Consider the following 17,968-nt stretch of genomic DNA (forward strand, 5'->3'; position numbering starts at 1 on the left):
GGAACTACTTTTATCGGTGCTGTGATCACAGAGAGTATGCTGCTATATTGACGTACCCTCAGTGAGCTGCTGCATCGCCTCTGAGTTGGTGATAGTTAATTCTAGATTATAATTACCTGGATAGTAGAAGTTGGTGAACTTTGACATCCAACCTGCAGGAGGATTATGAATAATAATAAAATGGTAAGATATAAACATCCCATCAGCCGGTATCCCAGTAAGGGCAGACATTGTACAGTAAGTGATTGTTTTATTATGTTTTGTAGTTTGTATTTCTTGTTTAGTACTTAGTAATAGTCCTGCTGGCTGGATCAAAAATATGAGGTCATCATTTGTCCCAAAAAAGTTGTCTCTCATGAAGCCTGTCATGATTGGTAATGTTGTTGTTGTTTTTGAAGGAAGCGTTGTGATGCATCTGTAGAACTGATGCATCACCATATGATTAAATTGGGCATAATATGTAAATATTGCATGTTATTACAGTATGTATGTGTCTATTACTACATTACATACACTATATTGCCAAAAGTTTTTGGCCACCCATCCAAATGATGAGAATCAGGTGTCCTAATCACTTGGCCCGGCCACAGGTGTATAAAATCAAGCACTTAGGCATGGAGACTGTTTCTACAAACGTGTGAAAGAATGGGTCGCTCTCAGTGATTTCCAGCCTGGAACTGTCATAGGATGCCACCTGTGCAACAAATCCAGTCGTGAAATTCCTTTGCTCCTAAATATTCCAAAGTCTACTGTCGGCTTTATTATAAGAAAATGGAAGAGTTTAGGAACAACATCAACTCAGCCACCAAGTGGTAGGCCACGTAAACTGACAGAGAGGGGTCAGCAGATGCTGAAGTGCATAGTGTAAAGACTTTCTGCACAGTCAGTTGCTACAAAGCTCCAAACTTCATGTGACCTTCCAATTAGCCCACGTACAGTACGCAGAGAGCTTCATGGAATGGGTTTCCATGGCCGAGCAGCTGTATCTAAGCCATACATCACCAAGTCCAATGCAAAGTGTCGGATGCAGTTGCGTAAAGCACGTTGCCACTGGACTCTAGAGCAGTGGCGACATGTTCTCTGGAGTGATGAGTCACACTTTTCCATCTGGCAATCTGATGGACGAGTCTGAGTTTGGAGGTTGCCAAGAGAACGCTACGATTCGGACTGCATTGTGCAGAGTGTGAAATTTTGTGGAGGAGGAATCATGGTGTGGGGTTGTTTTTCAGGATTTGGGCTTGGCCCCTTAGTTCCAGTGAAAGGAACTTTGAATGCTCCAGGATACCAAAACATTTTGGAAAATTCCATGCTCCCAACCTTGTGGGAACAGTTTAGAGCGGGCCCCTTCTTCTTCCAACATGACTGTTAACCAGTGCACAAAGCAAGGTCCATAAAGACATGGATGACAGAGTCTGGTGTGGATGAACTTGACTGGCCTGCACAGAGTCCTGACCTGAACCTGATAGAACACCTTTGGGATGAATTAGAACAGAGACTGAGAGCCAGTCCTTCTCGACCAACATCAGTGTGTGACCTCACCAATGCGCTTTTGGAAGACTGGTGGAAAATTCCTATAAACACACTCCGCAACCTTGTGGACAGCCTTCCCAGAAGAGTTGAAGCTGTAAAAGCTGCAAAAGGTGGGCCGACATCATATTGAACCCTGTGGGTTAGGAATGGGATGGCACTTCAAGTTCATATGTGAGCCAAGGCAGGTGGCCAAATACTTTTGGCAATATAGTGTATATACTTACAGTGGGTATATAAAACAATGATGGAGGTTTTTTTAGATGTTTTTAGAGCGCTTTGTAGGCAAGATAAGGTGACTTACATTGTTAGTTGACTCTTGGCAACTTTTATTAGAATGCATAAAATGAATGAAAAAAGGAAGACGTGTTATTTTCTCACATAAAAGTTTTGAATGATTGGCAACATTTCTCTCTAAAACAGTTGATACGCTGCTAGTTTGAAGGACTTCTTGCAAAAATGCTAGTTAAAGGTCCTCTAGCTCAGTGGTTCTCACCCTTTTTTCAGTGATGTACCCCCTGTGAACATTTTTTTAATTCAAGTACCCCCTAATCAGAGCAAAGCATTTTTTGGTTGAAAAAAAGAGATAAAGAAGTAAAATACAGCACTATGTCATCAGTTTCTGATTTATTAAATTGTATAACAGTGCAAAATATTGCTCATTTGTTGTAGTCTTTCTTGAACTATTTGGTAAAAAAGATATAAAAATAACTAAAAACTTGTTGAAAAATAAACAAGTGATTCAATTACAAATAGAAGTAATCATCAACTTAAAGTGCCCTCTTTGGGGATTGTAATAGAGATCCATCTGGATTCATGAACTTACTTCCAAACATTTCTTCACAAAAAAAGAAATCTTTAACATCAATATTTATGGAACATGTCCACAAAAAATCTAGCTGTCAACACTGAATATTGCATTGTTGCATTTCTTTTCACAGTTCTTTTTGACAGACATTTAAAAAAAATCTCACGTACCCCTTGGCATACCTTCAAGTTATCCCAGGGGTACGCGTACCCCCATTTGAGAACCTTTGCTCTAAATCACGGGTTCTTAACCCTTTTGATCTTGTGGCCCAATATTTCCATTTCAGCGACGCCTGGGTCCCACTCAAATATTAACGCTGAATTAGTAATCTTACTCTTAATTTTAACCGTATTCAATAATTATATAGTGCATTCGGAAAGTAGTTACAGCGCTTCACTATTTCCACATGTAATGTTATAGCCCTTGTTCCAACTTGTAATAAATTATTTTCTTTTTTTTTTTTAATTGGAATTTATTATTTTCTTTTTTAGACACATGTACATACATATTCACAGCCTTTGCTCAACATTGATGCACCTTTGGCAGCAATTACAGACCTTAAGTCTTTTTTTTAATACAATGCCACAAGTTTTACACACCTACACTAAATTGGCAAAAGTATTTGGCCACCTGCCTTGACTCACATATGAACTTGAAGTGCCATCCCATTCCTAACCCATAGGGTTCAATATGATGTGGGTCCACCTTTTGCAGCTATTACAGCTTCAACTCTTCTGGGAAGGCTGTCCACAAGGTTGAGGAGTGTGTTTATAGGAATTTTCCACCATTCTTCCAAAAGCGCATTGGTGAGGTCACACACTGATGTTGGTGGAGAAGGCCTGGCTCTCAGTCTCCGTTCTAATTCATCCCAAAGGTGTTCTGTCGGGTTCAGGTCAGGACTCTGTGCAGGCCAGTCAAGTTCATCCACACCAGACTCTGTCATCCATGTCTTTATGGACCGTTATGCACATGTGGCATCCTATGACAGTTCCATGCTGGAAATCACTGAGAGCGGCCCATTCTTTCACAAATGTTTGTAGAAACAGTCTCCATGCCTAACACCTGTGGCCGGGCCAATTGATTAGGACACCTGATTCTCATCATTTGGATGGGAGGTCAAATACTTTTGGCATTATAGTGTATCTTTGTGCAGTTTCTCCCATTCTTCTTTGCCCATTCTTCTTTGGAGCACCACTCAAGCTCCATGAAGTTGGATGGGAAGTGTTTGTTTTCATGCAGTAAAGCTGCAATGTCTGTAGATTTTTGAGGACTAAAATGAATTTATTTTATAAAATAATATACAAAACCCAATACCAGTGAAGTTGTCACGTTGTGTAAATGGTAAATAAAAACAGAATACAATGATTTGCAAATCCTTTTCAACTTATATTCAATTGAATAGACTGCAAAGACAAGATATTTAATGTTCACACTGGAAAACGTTGTTATTTTTTGCAAATATTAGCTCATTTGGAATTTGATGCCTGCAACAAAACAAGGGTTCTTTGGTCTGACGAGTCCACATTTCAAATTGTTTTTGGAAACTTTGGACGTCGTGTCCTCCGGACCAAAGAGGAAAAGAACCATCAAGAACTGTTCTAGGCGCATAGTTGAAAAGCCAGCATGTGTGATGGTATGGGGGTGTATTAGTGCCCAAGGCATGGGTAACTTACACATCTGTGAAGGCACCATTAATGCTGAAAGGTACATACAGGTTTTGGAGCAACATATGTTGCCATCCAAGCAACGTTACCATGGACGCCCCTGCTTATTTCTGTAAGACAATGCCAAGCCACGTGTTACAACAGCGTGGCTTCATAGTAAAAGAGTGTGGGTACTAGACTGGCCTGCCTGTAATCCAGACCTGTCTACCATTGAAAATGTGTGGCGCATTATGAAGCCTAAAATAGCAGAAGGGAGACTGTTGAACAACTTAAGCTGTACATCAAGCAAGTATGGGAAATAATTCCACTTCAAAAATGTGTCTCCTCAGTTCCCAAACGTTAAATGAGTGTTGTTAAAAGGAAAGGCCATGTAACACAGAGGTAAAAATGCCCCTGTGACAACTTTTTTGCAATGTGTTGCTGCCATTAAATTCTAAGTTCATGATTATTTGCAAAAACAAAAAAAGAAGTTTCTCAGTGGGAACATTAAATATCTTGTCTTCGCAGTCTATTCAATTGAATATAAGTTGAAATGGATTTGCAAATCATTGCATTCTCTTTTTATTTACCATTTACACAACGTGACAACTTCACTGGCTTTGGGTTTTGTATACAAAATATATAATAAGAAATACAAGTTTATATGAAAGTTTGCAGGAGAAATTCCAAACATATATATATATATATATATATATATATATATATATATATATATATATATATATATATATATATATATATATATATATATATATATATATTTGACTAGCATTGTCCACAGCAGATCCTTATAAACATCAGAGTGGTCCTGTCATATATTCTGATTCACTGCTGTTTTTAAGGACCTGCTGTAAAAACACTAGTCAAAGATCCTCTATAACAGTGGTCCCCAAACACCGGGCCGCACAAGAAATTTAAAAAAAAAATAAAAATAAATAAATATTATTATTATTTTTATTTTTTTATTAAATCAACATAAAAAACACAATATATACATTATATATCAATATAGAGCAATACAGTCTGCAGGGATACAGTCCATAAGTACACATGATTGTATTTCTTTATGAAAAAAATAAAATAAAATAAATAATCACCCCCACCCCCGGTCCGTGGGACTAATTTTCAAGCGTTGACCGGTCCGCAGCTACAAAAAGGTTGGGGACCACTGCTCTATAAGACAAAGGTGCTCTGCTGTTTTTAAGGACCTGCTGTAAAAACACTAGTCAAAGATCCTCTATAAGACAAAAGTGCTCTGCTGTTTTTAAGGATTTAAAAAGATTTTGGTAAAAAAAAAAAAAAAAAAAAAAAAAAAAGGGCTTCTGTTGTATAGAGGATCTTTGAGGGAAAGGACATTTTAACACATAAATGATTGGTCAAATCTTTCCTCTGGTTGGAAGGTTGTATTCCGTGACGCAACAAAGCAAAAATATTATCTTGCCGTTCTCTCTCCAGTACAAACACACACACACACACACACACACACACACACACACACACACACACACACACACACACACACACACACACACACACACACACACACACACACACACGCACACACACACACACACACACACACACACACACACACACGACCGAGGAGGAGCTTGGAAGGAAGCAGTCCCACTGGGGTTTTGTCCCGGTCTGTGGTCTCTGGGTTCAAAGCTTCCATCCTGGGGAGGGAGAGCCTTTAAACAGCATATTAAGCAGGAGTTAATTATATGCCCAGATAAGTGACAAAGGCAAAAGAAAAGCCTCCTTCTGAATGGCTGAACAGAAGAAAAGGGGAGAAAAGTCATTATGCTGCCCACTTGTTTGCATTTGAAAAAGCTCTCTTTCGTATTTGGCCTTTTCTATTTGTAACTCCACAGAGAGAGGAGCGGCAGATCGCGTCGGCCAAGAAGCGTTGACAACTTTCCATTAACACAAAACTGGCACAAACATGCTCATTATCTCATTTGGGTGGAGAGTAAACTGTTATAGTTTAGCATTTAGCATGTTAAGAATCTGCATTGCGACCACATCATTTCCCCATTATGGGACAATTAAAGTCAACTAATAACAACGGTCCTGGTTTTATTTGTTTCACCAGTTTAAGGAACTAACACAATTCAACATGTCCGAAAAGGAGTCTGAAGAAACAGATGTTATTCTCCATGTCTCAGCAATTATAGTTTATTCACTTCTTGTGTTTAGATGTTTCCATTGTCTTAGATCAGGGGTGTCAAAACCAAAGCCTGGGGGCCAGATGGGGCCCACAACTTCATATTATTTGGCCCTCGAAAGCCTGGAAATAATGTTTCAATAAAGTACTTTCTTTCTATTTTTGGGAGAAAAAAAATACATGTACTCCATGTAATCGCAAATTATGCTAACTTTAATATTGTCTAATTATGCAAAAATATATGATCAAACATTCAAACCATTTTTTTCAATAGAAATAAATACTAATAATAATGATTTCAAATGTAGTTATCCGTCAAGTTGTGCAATGTAAAAGTAGCAATAGATTTCATGGTGGCTTTTACAGCATTGTTCTTTAAAATGAAAAAAACAGTACTTTTTTTTTTACTGTAATAAACTGTGGTGCCGTTTTGGCATTTACAGTAACACACCCAACAATATACAGTTGTTGATTTGCAGTAAAAAACAAACAAACAGACAAACTGGCAGCTCAGGTGCCAAAATGTTACTGTAAAAATTATTATTTTTTAATTTACAGTAAAAAGAACTAATGTTCATTTTACAGTAAAATTATTTACATGAAAAAAACTGTACTTTTTTTACTGTAATAAACTGTAGTGCCGTTTTGGCATTTACAGTAATACACCCAACAATCTTCAGTTGTTGATTTGCGGTAAAAAACAAAAACAAACTGGCAGCTCAGGTGCCAACATTTTACTGTAAAAATGCCTTTTTTTAATTTACAGTAGAAAAAACAAATGTTCATTTTACAGTAACATTTTCTAAATGAAAAAACAGTACTTTTTTACTGTAATAAACTGTGGTGCCGTTTTGGCATTTACAGCAATACACCCAAAAATCTACAGTTGTTGATTTGCGGTATAAAAAAACCCAACAAAAAACAAACTGGCAGCTCAGGTGCCAAAATTTTACTGTAAAAAGGAAGTTTTTTTATTTACAGTAAAAAAACAAATGTTCATTTTACAGTAAAATTCTCTAAATGAACAAAACAGTAGTTTTTTTTACTGTAATAAACTGTGGTGCCTTTTTGGCATTTACAGTAATACACCCAACAATCTACAGTTGTTGATTTGCGGTAAAAACAAAAACAAACTAACTGGCAGCTCAGGTGCCAAAATTTTACTGTAAAAACGCAGTTTTTTTTATTTAATATAAAACTTTTTTTTTTCATTTTACAGTAAAATTCTCTAAATGAAAAAAACAGTACTTTTTTACTGTAATAAACTGTGGTGCCGTTTTGGCATTTACAGCAATACACCCAAAAATCTACAGTTGTTGATTTGCGGTATAAAAAAACCCAACAAAAAACAAACTGGCAGCTCAGGTGCCAAAATTTTACTGTAAAAAGGAAGTTTTTTTATTTACAGTAAAAAAACAAATGTTCATTTTACAGTAAAATTCTCTAAATGAACAAAACAGTAGTTTTTTTTACTGTAATAAACTGTGGTGCCTTTTTGGCATTTACAGTAATACACCCAACAATCTACAGTTGTTGATTTGCGGTAAAAACAAAAACAAACTAACTGGCAGCTCAGGTGCCAAAATTTTACTGTAAAAACGCAGTTTTTTTTATTTAATATAAAACTTTTTTTTTTCATTTTACAGTAAAATTCTCTAAATGAAAAAAACAGTACTTTTTTACTGTAATAAATGGTGGTTCCGTTTTGGCATTTACAGTAATACACCCAAAAATCTACAGTTGTTGATTTGCGGTAAAAAAAACCAACCCCAACAACAAACAAACTGGCAGCTCAGGTGCCAACATTTTTACTGTAAAATGAACATTTGTTTTTTTACTGTAAATAAAAAAAACTGCATTTTTACAGTAACATTTTGGCACCTGAGCTGCCAGTTTGTTTGTTGTTGTTCTTTTGTTTTTTATACCGCAAATCAACAACTGTAGATTTTTGGGTGTATTACTGTAAATGCCAAAACGGCACCACACTTTATTACAGTAAAAAAAAGTACAGTTTTTTTCATTTAGAGAAATTTACTGTAAAATTAGCATTTTTTATTTATTTACTGTAAATAAAAAAACAAAACATTTTTACAGTAACATTTTGACACCTGAGCTGCCAGTTTGTTTGTTTGTGTTTTTACCGCAAATCAACAACTGTAGATTTTTGGGTGTATTACTATAAATGCCAAAATGGCACCACTGTTTATTATAGTAAAAAAAAGTACAGTTTTTTTTCATTTAGTTGGATGAATTTTACTGTAAAATGAACATTTGTTTTTTTACTGTAAATAAAAAAAACTGCATTTTTACAGTAACATTTTGGCACCTGAGCGCCAGTTTGTTTGTTGATTTATTTTATTTTTTTACAGCAATTTAACAACTGTAGATTTTTGGGTGTATTACTGTAAATGCCAAAATGGCACCACAGTTTATTACAGTAAAAAAAGTACTGTTTTTTTCATTTAGTTGGATGAATTTTACTGTAAAATGAACATTAGTTTTTTTTTACTGTAAATAAAAAAACCTGCATTTTTACAGTAACATTTTGGCACCTGAGCTGCCACTTTGTTTGTAGTTGTTGTTTTTTTTTAACCGCAAATCAACAACTGTAGATTTTTGGGTGTATTACTGTAAATGCCAAAAAGGCACCACAGTTTATTACAAAAAACAGTACTCTTTTTACCGTAAAAATGCATTTTTTTAAAATTTACAATAGAAAAACAAATGTTAATTTTACAGTAAAATTCTGGCATCTGAGCTGCCTTATTTTTTATTTTATTTATTTTCTACCATAAAAACAGCAGTACTGTTTTTCCATTGACAGTAATATACACTACATTTTGAAGTGAAATTATTGCAACTTACCATATTTTTGTACATTTTTTTTTTTTTTAAATCTACTAATAAAATGAAAAAAAATCGTGTGATATTAGTATTCACTGTTAGAACCGGCCTTCTGGGGCCAAACATAACTGCGATGTGGCCCTCAGTGAAAACCACTTTGACACCTGTGAGAGGGACAACAATGAAGTTGTTGAAGTACACCATCCTGTAGGGGGGCACGCCAGAAAGAAAGAACTTCCATGAAGTGTTTTTGTCTGTAAATCAGGATATAGGTTTATGTTGAGTTATGTGGGGGATTAGCGCTCCCCAGTGTTGGGTGGGCTCACTTGCATCAGGGAAAAGTGCTTGGATTCCAGGATGCAGACACGTAAAAATACCTTTTTTTTATCAAGGCAAGCAGGGCGCATACGTTCAATGGAACTGTTAGAAGAACATTTGGACAGGGTGGACTGTACCTGAGGAGGAGCAGTGTGGTTTCTGTCCTGGTCGTGGAGCTGTGGACCAGCTCTATACTGCTGGCAGGATCCTCCAGGGTCCCAACCAGTCTACATGTGTTTTGTGGACTTGGAGAAGGCATTCGATCGTGTCCCTCCATGTCCTGTGGGGAGTGCTCAGAGGGTAGGGGGTATCTGACCGCCTGATTGTGGCAGTCCGTTCCCTGTATGACCGGTGTCAGAGCTTGGTCCGCAGTAAGTCGGACCCGTTTTCAGTGAGCTTTGAACTCCGCCTGGGCTGCCCTCTGTCACGGGTTCTGTTCATAACTTTTATGCACAGAAAATCTAGGCACTGATAGGATCCGGTTTGGCGGATGCAGGATTAGGTCTCGGCTTTTTGCAAATGATGTGGTTCTGTTGGATTCACTCTCACTGGATCGGTTCGCAGCCGAGTGTGAAACGACCGGGATGAGAATCGGCAGCGCCAAGTCCGATGGTTCTTGCCAGGAAAAGGGTGGAGCGCCATCTCTGGGTTGAGGAGGAGACCTGGCCCTAAGTGGAGGAGTTTGAGTACATAAGGGTGTTTGTTCACCGGTGAGTGTGGATCGTGAGATCGACAGATGGATCGGTGCGGCATCCGCAGTGATGCAGACCCTGTATCGATCCGTCATGGTGACAAAGGAGCTGAGCCAGAAGGCAAAGTTCTCAATTTATCCGTCAATCTACATTCCTACCCTCACCTTTCCCTTCAGTGACAATCTACAATGTAAATAGTCATGAAAATAAAGAAAACGCATTGAATGAGGAGGTGTGTCCAAACCTTTACTATGTGTATATATATATATATATATATATTGTGGCAAATGCAAGAAACACAGCGTTGTTTCTTTGAGGTCTTTATTGTAAGACTGCCAACATAAGAATGCACAATAAAACACAATATGCACATTTATAGTGTGGCCAAGAACGTACATAAAACCACACCCATTCTGCTGAGTGTGAGCATGGTCCTAGTGCCCGCCACACAGCCCCCCCCCCCCCCGAACACCCAGACAGCAAGTTATGGGGAAAAAGAAAACCTGTCAGGGGGCCTCACTCGCCTGCCGTAACGGCTACAATGTCCATCCCGCGAAGCGGGTGTGCCTTGTGGAGCAGAACAAACATCAGGCGAAAGACATTCAACCCGAACAGATTTTGGGGGGCGACCTCGGCGGGGGACTTGGCCCGGCAGTATTTCTTCACCTGCAACACAATGCGCCGGTTTAAGTCTGTCCAGAGAAACGCATTCCCTGCGCCCACCCATATCCAGCACAGTTTTTAGGACCGCGTTCCAGCACCCTAAATGGGCCATCGTAAGGCGGTTGGAGGGGCGAACGGTGGGCGTCGTGACGTACGAAGACAAAACGGGCAGATTTAAGCTCCGATGGCACAAAAGACTTAGGGAAACAGTGGTGAATCGGGCCGGGAGCCAAGGACCCCCTCGACAAAAAGGGAAACGGTCGCGGGGTACAACCCTCAGGTAAAAATTCCCCCGGAACGCGGAGTGGCTGACCGAACACCAATTCAGCAGGGGCCGCTGCAAGATCCTCTTTAGGGGCTGAGCGCAACCCGAGCATAACCCAAGGTAAACGGTCAATCCAATTGCTATCAACGAGCGCCGCACGCAAAGCCACCTTAAGCGACCGGTGAAAACGTTCACATAAGCCGTTAGCTTGGGGATGGTAGGCTGTAGTACGGTGCACCTGCACACCCAAGGACTGGGCCAACGCTGACCAAAGCTTTGACACAAACTGGGATCCCCTGTCCGAGGTGATATCAGACGGCGTGCCAAAACGCGCAACCCAGGCTGACAGAAACGTGCGTGCAACGTCTACCGAGGCAGTGGAGGAAAGAGGAACCGCTTCCGGCCATCTGGTGGTACGATCTACCATCGTTAGCAAATGTGTATAACCCTGCAACGGAGGGAGGGGGCCAACTAAGTCTACATGCACGTGGTCAAACCGCCTGACCGGAATCGGAAATGGTTCGAGGGCCGCCTTTGTGTGCCGGTGGACCTTGGCGCGCTGACATGCCACGCATGCGGCTGCCCACTGCCTAACATCCTTCCTAAGGCCAGGCCAAACAAACTTGGCACCAACCAACTTGACGGAAGCCCGAACGCCAGGGTGCGACAGGGAGTGTATTGCGTCAAAAACCCGGCGGCGCCAGTCTACCGGAACAACCGGCCGAGGGCGGCCAGTGGAAACATCGCAGAGGAGGGCGGGACCGCCATCCTGAACTACCACCTCCTCGAGCACTAGCGCTGTACCGTCAGTTTTGAGTGCGCGGATGTCGGGGTCGTCGGGCTGGTCAGCGGCCATTCCCGAAAAATCTAAACCGAGCTGCACGGGGCACACGAGTACGCGTGAGAGACAGTCAGCCACAGGGTTGGCCTTACCGGCCACATGCTGAATGTCCGTAGTGAACTCAGAGATGGCCGACAAGTGACGCTGCTGACGGGCTGACCAAGGCTCTGTGACCTTTGACATGGCAAACTTCAGGGGTTTGTGGTCAACAAAAGCTGTGAAGGACCGACCTTCCAACAGAAAACGAAAATGGCGTGTTGCAAGATACAGTGCCAACAACTCTCGGTCAAATACACTGTACTTCCGCTCGTTATCTCGCAGTTTACGACTGAAGAACGCAAGGGGCTGCCATACATTCGCCACCCGCTGCTCAACTACAGCGCCCACGGCGACATCAGACGCGTCCGTTGTCAAAGCCACGGGCGCCGCGGAAACAGGGTGGTCGAGGAGAGCAGCCTCTGCGAGCGCGGATTTAGCCCTATGAAAAGCTTGGACTCGCTGAGGAGACCATTCGAGGGAATCGCTTGCCTTTTTGTTCCGTAGGGCACCATAAAGAGGCTGCAGGAGGTGGGCAGCGCGAGGAAGCAACCGATTATAAAAATTAATCATGCCCAAAAATTCCTGCAGAGCTTTGACAGTGGAGGGGCGAGGAAAATCTGCCACGACTTGCACTTTTGAAGGCAAAGGGATCGCACCCAGCGACGAAATACGGTGACCTAAAAAATCAATCTCTGACAGCCCAAACTGACATTTAGAAGGATTGACGATCAGGCCGTGCTCGTCAAGACGTGTGAACACCTGTGTTAGGTGTGACTGGTGCTCCTCGGCTGAAGGACTCGCCACCAAAATGTCGTCCAGATAAACAAACACAAAATTGAGGCCACGCAAAACTGAGTCCATTAATCTCTGAAAGGTTTGTGCTGCCCCCTTCAGGCCAAAAGGCATACGCAGGCGGCATTCAGCAGCGGCCCGCAGCCACCTGTCGCCCTGTCCGCGTCCGTGGCCGGTAACAGGCTGACTTGCGAACCGGAGTCCACCAGGAAACGTCTCCTTGACGACGAGTCAGCGATGAAGAGCAGCTCACTTGCTTCGCTGGCGCCCACAGCTGCTACTGAACGCTGGCGTTGGAGTTTCCCGGGGCCGTGAAGGAGCATGGAGGGACACACCGTCGAGCTTTGGCGCCAAAACGTTGATGGAAGAAGCACTGGCTCGCTTCGCGCCTTTTCCGGGTAGCGACTCCCGCCACCACTGCTGGGTCCGCGTTCTCCATCGTCTGCAGGGGGGGCGATTCTACGCTCTGCACGGCAAACCGTCTGGAAGCCAGAAGCACCCGGTCAGCTTCTTCAGCCAAGCCCCGGTAGTCGCCGGAGGCCAGAGAAGCGGAGTTAGCCAACACCGCACGGGCCGCAGGTGGTAGCTGCCGCAAGAAAAGATGCGGGAAAATGAACCTGCCCTCCTCGGAACCCAGCAGCGACAGCATACTGTCCATCAGATCCAAGGCGGTGCTATCGCCCAAACTGGGCAGGGAAAGAAGTCTATCTGCCCTCTCAGCGTCAGTTAGAGTAAATCTCCGAAGCAGAAGATTCTTGAGTGCAGCGTACTTGCCGCGCTGTGGAGGTGTTCGCAACAGCTGCATGGCGCGGCGAGTGGTCGCCTGGTCGAGGGCTGTTACGACCAAGTAATACCGGGAGTCGTCGCCGGCGATTCCTCGCAGGTGGAAAAGTGCCTCGATGTGCTGGAACCATGATGCCGGGTCGCTCTGCCAGAACTCCGGAAGCTTTGTCCCCGCGGGGGTTGCAGGTTGCTGGAGTTGGGGCGACATGGCCGATGAAGACACAGCTTCCTCTTCTGCGTGAAACATTGTCGGGGTCACCAATGTGGCAAATGCAAGAAACACAGCGTTGTTTCTTTGAGGTCTTTATTGTAAGACTGCCAACATAAGAATGCACAATAAAACACAATATGCACATTTATAGTGTGCCCAAGAACGTACATAAAACCACACCCATTCTGCTGAGTGTGAGCATGGTCCTAGTGCCCGCCACAATATATATATATATAATCAGAATCAGAATCAGAATCAGAATAGTTTTATTGCCATTGTTTGAGAACGGGTTCACAAACTAGGAATTTTTCTTGGTGCAATCATGCAACATAAAACACATATAACACATATTTGGTAATAAAAAGAGCTGTAACTGAGCTATCAGATCATTTTATAGACTTAGAAGGAATTCAAGGAATTCAAGGAGCTACTGTTAGGAGTTATTGTTCATTTGCCTGATGGCCGAGGGGAAAAAACTGTTCAGGTGGCGGGAGGTGTGGGTCTGGATGGACCGTAGGCTCCCGATATAAAATCTCCTTCTCACCCCGGTGGGGTAGTATCTGTGTCATCCTCAAGCTCGGGTCCTCTACCAGAGGCCTGGGAGCTTGAGGGTTCTGCGCAGTACCTTGGCTGTTCCTAGGACTGCGCTCTTCTGGACTGAGGCTTCAGATGTTGTTCCTGGGATCTGTTGGAGCCACTCTCCCAGTTTGGGGTTTACTGCTCCGAGCGCCCCCACTACCACAGGGACCACGCTTACCTTGACCTTCCACATCCGTTCCAGCTGCTCTTTCAACCCTTGGTACTTCTCAAGTTGCTTGTGTTCCTTCCTTCCTGATGTTGGCGTCAGCTGGGATTGCCACATCTATCACCACCACCCTTTTCTGCTCTTTGTCCACCTGGTTGGTTATATATGTATACATCTTTCTGTCTTGCCTCTGGTGAGGGCGGTCGCATTTTTCTCCGCTCCCTCCTTCCCCGCTGGTTCTCTTCGTTTTCGTCTTGTCTGAACTTTTTTGAAGCCTCTTTCTTTGCGCTGTCCTCAAATCTAAACATCAAACATGGATATGATCAGCTGGACTCTCGACGCAATTGACAAAGTCTTTTCGACAAGGAAAAGAGGTTCGGGGGAGCCTGGCTGCCCTGATGGAACCATTGCTGCGGGGTACGTGAGAGACTCCTGGGATAAATGGAGAATCATTTGCCTCTCAGTCCTTTCCATCGAGACATCTACCTATTTGGAACCGTGATCGCGGGGCACCTGCTGATTGGGCTGGGCATTGCTCTGGTGTGTCGTCAAATTCGGAAGACGATGGCAGCCACTCAAGGAGCCCTACGGCTGTTCGTCGCAATGGAAGGATTGGGCCGGGCTGTGGGAACACAGACTGTGGCGATTTCTGAACTGAATTGCAAGATGGATCACATCATGGAGAAGTTTGCTGAGAAGGAGAATTGAATTGAATTAGAGAGAAACCAGCATGGACAAATAGAGCAGGCAAGTCATTGTTTTTGACTGCTCGAGGAAAACAACATCCTAATCTACGATTTGACTCCCTCGAATGGCCTTGACGCTATCAGCAACAGGCTGTTCTGAAAAACACCCCCGAGGACACCCCAACGATGGACGCTTTTGACCTCCCTTTTTCTCAACAACACCTGGTGTCGAACTTTGAGATCGGCCCCAGTCCACAAAAACATTTAAACATCAAACCCAAGTTAATTGGGCATACATCCATGCACTCGCCCCTTCCTCAACCAACGCCTTCACCACTGCTTAATTCCGGGGTTATAGATGGCTAGTAGCGCTTTATAGCAGCAAGCCGGCCTCCAGGGCCCCAAATCCCCCCCCCCCCTGTTGCGAGTTGTTGTGATTATATGTAACATGTTTATGTGTGCTATGCTATGTGAGGTTTTTTTCCCTTGGACTCAGTCTGGACCCCCTCCCGAGGGTCCAGCCTTAGACTGATATTTTTTACTCGTCCCCCCTTTCCCAATATCACCTTTTTCCCACCTTTTTTAAGGAGCGCCGTAAGTGGCTGATCCGTTGGCGGTCCCGTCTTGTCTCCCTGTAACGTATGTCTGCACTTAGTGGGACTGTGCCAAAAATGTAATTTCAGTTCTTATGTGTCTTGTACACGTTAAAGAATGGACAATAATAAAGCATCTTGAATCTTGATCTTGAATCTTGAATATATATATAGGTGTAAGGAGGTGAACTGATGTGGGGAGTCTGCAGAGGTTCTTTCAAAAGGTTGGGACAGTTGTTACGGAAGCCTCCAGGGGGCGCCACTTCGTGGTCTGTTCACTGTTGTCTGTGAATGTTCTTCTTCGTTGGTTGTGGCCATCTTAGGTCACAACTCCATGTGTTTTCTAAAGGTAAGCAGGAAGGGACCAGGCTCCCCAGTTAAAAGATGAAAAAAAGTTATTGTTTTGCACTATTAAGCCGATTTATTCACAAAATATGATGGCTAAGAGTTATATTAAGGTGGGGGTTTTGTAAATTGTGAAGAGACTGTTGATTTTGTTATGTTTTTATGCCAGTGTGTGTGGTATCCCAGAAGCATGTTATGCTAGGACATGTTTTGGCTCTTTTCATATGATTATCCACTCACTCAGTCGTTTATGTCTACACGCACGCACACACACACACGCACGCACGCACGCACGCACGCACGCACGCACGCACGCACGCACGCACGCACGCACGCACACACACACATTACCTGCTGGGTATATTACTGGTCACGATGAGAGAAGTTGATTGTGTTTTAAAATATAAAGTGTTATAGTGTGACATATTTTGTATTTTGTGACAACTCCATGTGTTTTCTAAAGGTGAAGATTTGAGATAAAGACGACTCCACCCAGATCCTATGCTTCCTTGCCTGGTCTTTCTCTCCGTCTTCCCACGCACACAAAAATACAATACACAACGCAGAGACTTCATAGGGAGACCGAGGACTAGACGGACCCGGGATAGGGGAAGCCAGCTTCAAGGGTTACAACTGGTGCCGTGACCCGGATCTGCGGATGCCACACAAGAGCAGGAGAAGGAGTTAAGAGGGGAAAGAAGGAAAACATTTGTGTTAAACATATCCTTTTTCTATATTTATGCTTTATGGGAATGTTTTATGGTGTCTGTGACCTACTCTGAAAAAACAAAACAAAAAAAAAACACAGTCACACAATCACAATCCAACACCACTGCCACCACAAACACATACACTCTCTCTCTCACACACAATACTTACCTCAGTACATGCACCCAAGTTATCTAAGCCTGCAGCACTTTTGAATTCTGAAGATGCAAAGTCCCCACGTAGGTACCCCTAGTCGACCACCGACACAAGTTCACTCCACAGTGAGACAGACTTTAAATCGACGTGCTGGCATAGTGGACCATGGTCCTGATGGAAGGGTGTCACCTCAGGGTATTGTCCACATGATGGCCGACTCTAAACATGACATGGACCCCCAACAGGCTGTTAGGCCCAAAACGGAGCCCCATCAAGTCAAAACTGTGCCAACCCTGTCACCCCCCATACTCAGCCCAATATATAATAGATATGAGGTCCCAGGATCAATTCAGACTCCAACAGCTACAGTACCATGTCGCCCACCCTTTTTTCAAAGTCCCACAATGGCAATACCGGATCAGATGGCCACTAGCCATGCTCCACCACCCATACCACAAACACAGAGTGCCAGGTATGTCCCACCACTCCAGACTCAGCAACTACCTGATGGAATGTACACTCCGGCCTCTGTGTCAGTCCCACCAGTCTCCACACGTACCCCCATATCCAACCTTTATGATGCTGCCCCAATTACATGGCTAGACTCCGCCTCCATAGCCCATGGTGCTGCTGCCCACTTGCCCATCCCAAATAGCCAAACCCCAGGACAGGATGTCAGGTGCGCCCCACTAACCGAGCCACACCTCCCCCATGATAGAGTGTATGCGGCTCAACCTCCCAATATGTATGCACCCCAAGCGAACAGTCCCTACCCACTAGTCCCGACCCGCCCGCATGAATTCCCGCAGATTTCGGAGCCTAAATTGCAAGCCACCACTCACACCCCTAGGACTGGGATAAACAATGCTGCCTGGTCCCCTGATTGGTACACCGCCCAAGCAGCCACATATAACCCACCAAACCCCCTCCCGCCTGCTCCAGGTCCTGCCGTATCGACATCCATGCTCACTTACCAACATGTGCCCCAAGCTGTGTTTCCCACCACAGGACAGGCCAGATATAGCACAATGCAACCTGCACCTGTTGGGTTCACCCAGACACACCAAGTGAGGAATGTGCAGATCTTCAGTGGAGGCCCTGACTGTAGAGTCCTCATTGAA

Source organism: Entelurus aequoreus, linkage group LG26 (genome assembly GCF_033978785.1).
Source record: "Entelurus aequoreus isolate RoL-2023_Sb linkage group LG26, RoL_Eaeq_v1.1, whole genome shotgun sequence".
NCBI lineage: Eukaryota > Metazoa > Chordata > Actinopteri > Syngnathiformes > Syngnathidae > Entelurus > Entelurus aequoreus.